This window comes from Limulus polyphemus, unplaced genomic scaffold (assembly GCF_000517525.1).
Source record: "Limulus polyphemus unplaced genomic scaffold, Limulus_polyphemus-2.1.2 Scaffold899, whole genome shotgun sequence".
NCBI classification, from domain to species: Eukaryota; Metazoa; Arthropoda; class Merostomata; order Xiphosura; family Limulidae; genus Limulus; species Limulus polyphemus.
The window spans coordinates 288,900-294,049 of NW_013666509.1; the positions used below are offsets into that span (position 1 = coordinate 288,900).

Below are 5,150 nucleotides of genomic sequence, written 5' to 3' on the forward strand. Positions count from 1 at the left end.
AAAGGTTTTTGGAAACTGGATGGCTTTCTTCAGCAGTTAGTCAAGGAACCAGCTAGAAACAATGCTATTTAGACTTATTGTTAACTTCAAATACAGAAATGGTTGAGAGGGTGGAAATTGGGTGCAAGCGATCATTGCTCTATAAGGTTCGATGTTTTGCTGCATATGGAGATAAGGAATAACGATATTTTGGTTACAAATTTCAAAAAAAGCAAATTTTGAAGGGTTGCAACAAGAATTATCTGTTGTGAATTGGGCAGCTGAGTTATTTGGAGACACTGATCAGATGTGGAAAATTTTTAATGATAAATTTTTAAATATTCAAGATAAACATATTCCTTATAGAAAGAAAAGGGTAGCTGCAAATAAAAAAACATGTTGGCTCATAAAGAGTTTAAGAGATAAAATTATAAAAAAGCATCATAAGTTTAAGATATTTAAATTGACTGGTATGACAGAAGATTTAGAAAATTATAGAAGATCAAGAAAATTGGTGAAACAGGAAATTAGGAGATCAAAAAAGAGGTAGGAAAAGAGGTTGGCTGAAAATGTAAAAATTAACAGTAAGGACTTCTTTAAATACATTAAGGGTAAACAAAATGTTAGGATGGGGATAGGATGCTTGAGGGATGATAATGGAAAGCTAGTATCTGATGATTATGAGATGGCTGGGTTATTAAATTTTACTTTTTCCATCAGTTTTTACTAATGAAGATTTAAGCAGTATTCCACATCTTGATCAGTTGATAAATGGAAATGTGATCAAACAAGATGACTGCATTAATTCTGATCTGGTTAAGAAAAAATTGGGAAGTTTAAAAAATGATAAGGGCCAGATAATATTTCTACAAGGGTTTTGAAGGAGGTTAAAAATTGGATATGTGAACTACTTACTATTATTTATTGTCAGTCCTTGAATAGTGGGCAGGTACCAGAGGATTGGAAGTTAGCTAATATAACTCCTCATTTCAAGGGAGGTGATAAAAAGATGTTGAAGAGGCAGTAAATATAAATGAGTTTAAGAAAAAGCTTGACAAGTATCTGAATGAAAAGGGCAGTAAATATAAATGAGTTTAAGAAAAAGCTTGATAAGTATCTGAATGAAAAGGGCTGGCTTTAAGGTTTTTATTATTATTATTTTTAATCATTTTAATTTAATTTGGAAGATGGAACAGCCGAGATAGATGAATAGGTCCCATGTTGTCCAAAGAGTTATGTTATTTCTTTTATTTAATGAAGTGTGTGCAGATTGTATGGTACATGTCTTAAAATATTAAGTTAAAAATAAACTTAATATGGAGTACGTCTCCTGTCCCCAGTAATTAGCAAAGTCTGGCTAGAGCTTCATGCTCCAATGATTATGGCAATTCTTTCAGCCCTGCTGACAACAAGGGACCATTTGATCATTTAAGGCTATCCCTGCATACCTACCCTTTAAGAAAATTAAAATTCAAACCCACTCTTTATTTTTCAGGAAATAATTGACTTCTCTCTTAAACTGTTGTAAAATGTTGACCTTCACTATTGTTAATAGTCACTCATTCAATAAGTAAACCATCCTGTTAGGAAAATAAAAGTCTTAAATGGAGCCTAGCCTGTCTTTTCCAAATCTTAAACATATGTCCTCTCTTCTTATTGTCTTCAGGACACAGCCCAAAGAATTCAAAGAACATTGTCCTATCAGTCTCCCAGATAAATGTGTAAACTTCAATGAGATTACCTCTTACCCTTCTTTTCTCAAGAAAAACTAAGAGATCTTGAACTATCCCTATAGTAACCTTTCTCTAAATTCTTTCCAGAAAGTCAATATCCTTTCTCACACAAGGAAACCAAAACTGTACACACTATTACAAATGACACTTAACAAGTGATTTGAATATAGAGTTAATTACCTATTCTGACTTGTAATCAAAACATCTATAAATACAGGAAAAGAAAATTTAAAAGTTCAGCTATCTCACAGTCTTCAATTAAAAAAAACCTTGCAACTGGAATTCTTTAGGAGCCCAATCCCCATTTTAACAGTTCTCTTAGCTTAAATGTATCTAAAAGAATCCTTGCTGTTTGTTCTAACATTATCAGCCATTATTGCATAATATTAATTAAACTTTTCACTCAAATGTATTTGATACCTACCTAACATTAACCATTTTTTTTAAACAAATTACAAGTCAAACTTATCAACTCATTTGCTAACATTATGTATCATCAACTTTTATACTGGTACTACATGTACACTTTACCTGAGAAGAAGATGAATAAAAATAGCACCACTCAGGAAAGAAGCCACCAAGACCAGTGATGAAATTAAACTGTAATAAAATTCAAACATGTTTAATTATAACTTTTCTATTTATTATTTTAATTTTGTATATACTTTTAATTCTACTGGTACATTTAGCTTACAATAAATATTTGTTAATTATTTTTAATTATACAAATGCTCTTGCACTCTGCAATATCAAACAAAAACTTTATGCTTGTTAATTTCATACATGTGACACATCAAAAACTTATCATTTACAATTTTATGCTATTATTGATAAATCCATCAAATGATCATTGTTAAACTTAAATGTTGTTGACTTACAAAATAAAAGATGAAAGTCTGTAAGCTCTGGTAATGGGCATTTGAACTTATTGAATTAGTTGCAATTAAATACTAAAAAATAATAATTACATCAGGTGAATTATGATTTCCAAATATTATAATATGCTATATTTCTATTAATATAAATATTTTAACTAAAAGTTACAAGCACTTATTCACTGGTAACTGATGTTAGTGAATTCATGAAGTTACAACAAACTTGTAACATACTGATACTGAAAAAAATAAGTTACTGATCAGCTCACAATGAGAACTTTCAACACTTCCATATAGTGCTGCTTCTGTAACTTAATGACCCGGACTCTGTGAGTGTGACTAGTGAGCAAAGTATTCAAGTTAGTGGAGAAAAGTTTTATCAATGTGGCAAGATTTATCAAAGGTATTTATTCACTTTACTTTTTCTTATTTTGCCACTGAACTTATTTTCATTATTACCAGAAAAATGATAAAGGTTTTGTTCTAATGTGACTTCAAGTTCATACTCATAATAACACTGTTTAATGTTTAATTTTATTATACACTAGTATTTACTTTATCAAGCATAGCTTCAGCAAATAAATACCTTCAATAAGTTCGTAATTACCTCTTCCTGAGTCAGTGAGTGATCAAAAATAAATATTGCGTAGTTTCGAATGATTTCAGTCAAAACGACAGTTTCTATAACATAACAACTACTACATTTTACTTTGCTCAAAAACTAAGGAAGTCAGAAATGAGATGAGTAATAAAATTCGCACAAGAACGCTCACAATAAGCTTAATTTAGCGGTGGTTCTCGTGTGAAGCAAGTATGAACCGTTCACTAGCATAACAAGCCCACTGCAAGATAAGTGAATGTTAAATAAATTATTATAAATTTGGTTGTCGTCACACGATATTCACAATCCCTTAGAATTTGAATTGATATAGATGTATAATTTATTCCTAAGTTTAATCTAAGTTATCAACTTAATAGCATGAATTTTCTTCACTCGAAACAAAAAACTTGCCTTGAAAGTATTCCAAAGAAAATAATGATTAGCATAACACCAAAACCGCCTATAAGAAAAAGACTATCAATACATGTTAAACTTGCCGATGTTTGTGCTATAATACCATCTTCATCTTTCTGTTCGCTACTTTCTGCCATGTTTCTGTATGTGTATTCTAAATGGTACGATCATATTTTATATCATTCTATGAAATCCAAAACTATTGGCATAGTTTAAAACAATAAATTATAATTATTGTATGAAAGAGGATTATTCATACAGATGACTGTATAAATATACAAACAATTATTTAATAAATAATAAGACAAGTATTAACTTAATACTTTTAATTTCAATATTTTCAAATGCTGAGCAAGCAGTAGTTTACCAATCACACTTTTATATCAACATGTTACTTTTACACATTCTTGTCAATAAAATTAAGTTAAATGTATTGTTATACATTATTTTTGGTCCTACGGTGGAACAGCGGTAAGCTTACGAACTTACAAAAATAAAATCCAGCGTTCCACTTCCCCCATGGACACAGCATATAGACCATGTGGCTTTCCCTAAAGAAAAACAACAAAACAACATTATTGTTACGTCTCTGTTCGTTTGTTAGTTTCCTTAGAAATTCTTTCCGAAAAACTTTAGCAATACAAGTCCTTCCTTAAATAAAACTAGTTTATTCTATCTCAATACAACTTTGCAATACACTTAATTTCCACAGTCACTTTAATAACTTAACAAATGCTATAATTCACAACGAACGATTCACACCTACTACCGCGCTTGCCTCAATTGCCCGTCTCTATCTCTGTCTGCAATTCAATTCCATTGTTTGGCGCACTTATATACAAGAATACCGCACATCCAGTAAACACTCGAGAATTCACAAACCTTCGAGAATATCACGACGTATTACTAGGATCATGTGACTTCCGCTGTCGTAACATTGCCCCTTCCTTAGTATTGTTCGTCTCGAACAATAGCCACTTACATTAAACCAATAAACAATTAACAATAACTGAATTAAATATACAGCATTTACAAACACAAAATTAAAATTCAACAAAGTCTCTTAATTTTACGAGACGTATCTTCTTCCATATTGGTCTCCGTCTCGTTGGCTTCTGCTTCATATGGGGTTCATCTGCTTCTTAGGAAATTTTACGGGACGTATCTTCTTCAGTACTGGCATCTGCTTCACGTGAGGTTCATCTGCTCCATCAGGAATTGTCCTATCATCGGTAACAGTCACATCAGTGGTAGTAACTTCATTAAGGGCTTCACCGAGTAGAGTTTCTTCTTCGACAGTGGCCTTTCCAGGTGACACGTCTTCAGCAGCGTCTTTTGTTCCATTGTTCACTTCATCCCAGCTCAAATGTCCTGGACCGTGATAACGCCAAAGCCTGTTGGCATGCGCCACCTTTGGCTTACCTCGCCGACCACATTGTATTCCGAGAGTCACGTCTGAGAGAAGATCCACTATGTCACATGGGACTTCCCATGGAGAAGACAACTTAGGAGACTTCCCTTTGATCTTCCTGGGATTATACAATCATA

The 5,150-nt window shown here is 32.2% G+C and overlaps 1 protein-coding gene across 1 annotated transcript in view; it reads right to left on the reverse strand.

Moving 5' to 3' along the window:
• LOC106461108 (sorting nexin-14-like) overlaps nucleotides 1–3,740 on the reverse strand; it is a 114,171-nt gene extending 110,431 nt beyond the window's left edge. The window contains exons 1-2 of the mRNA XM_022387987.1: nucleotides 3,600–3,740; nucleotides 2,244–2,312 (exon numbers count right to left, since the gene is read on the reverse strand). The gene's annotated coding sequence lies outside the window, so the exon portion shown is untranslated. The remainder of the gene's footprint in view (nucleotides 1–2,243; nucleotides 2,313–3,599) is intronic.
• Nucleotides 3,741–5,150: the final 1,410 nt, after the last annotated feature.